This window comes from Eumetopias jubatus, unplaced genomic scaffold, assembly GCF_037043125.1.
Source record: "Eumetopias jubatus isolate StellerSeaLion01/CBP00866 unplaced genomic scaffold, mEumJub1_p1.0 scaffold_7, whole genome shotgun sequence".
Lineage (NCBI taxonomy): Eukaryota > Metazoa > Chordata > Mammalia > Carnivora > Otariidae > Eumetopias > Eumetopias jubatus.
The window spans coordinates 48,232,769-48,233,485 of NW_028274813.1; the positions used below are offsets into that span (position 1 = coordinate 48,232,769).

At 47.8% G+C, this 717-nt stretch overlaps 1 pseudogene; it reads right to left on the reverse strand.

Annotated features, from left to right (window-relative positions):
• LOC114206179 (small ribosomal subunit protein uS17 pseudogene) lies at positions 1–452 on the reverse strand (annotated as a pseudogene).
• Positions 453–717: the final 265 nt, after the last annotated feature.

A 717-nucleotide genomic window follows, 5' to 3' on the forward strand; every position in this document is an offset into this window, starting at 1 on the left:
TCAGAACTTCTGGGATCACTTCTTGGTGCCAGTGGCCTTCGGGACTTTGAGCACGTTGAAGCGCAGTCTTGCTCAAGGGTTGGCACTCGCCCACCATGACGATGTTGGACATCCCTGAAGCAGGGCAACAGGTACACGGACATGATCCTGTGGTTGTACTTTCAAATGTTGTGGAGGTAGGCTCAGAGGATGACAGTGGTCCTGTGCATCTTCATCTTGGTCAGCACACCAGACAGAATCCGCCCTCGGATGGAGACATTACCAGTAAAGGGACATTTCTTGTCAATATAGGTGCCCTCAATCGCCCCCTTGGGCACCATGAAGCCAAGACCGATGTTTCTATAGTATCACAGAAACTTCTCCTTGCTAGTTCCTCCAAGCGGGACCCTCTTCTTATTTTGAAAGATGGTTGGCTGCTTTTGGTAGACATGCTTAGTCTGAATGCCTACCATCTTCCTGGCCACCTAAAGAAAGGGTAATCCAGAAAATCTTAACTTTTTTGCCACTTATTGTGCTAATGTTTTTACTTATAGCACAATTTACTTATACCACCTTATAGCAGCCACAGTGACACTGGAAAGAACACACACACACACACACACACACACACACACACACACACACACACACCCATCATTCCGAGGTCCTTTGGTGTCCTTTTTTCCCCCAGGAGTTCAAGAGTCCTTCAAGGGCCCAGACATGTCTGCTCTCTCCTTT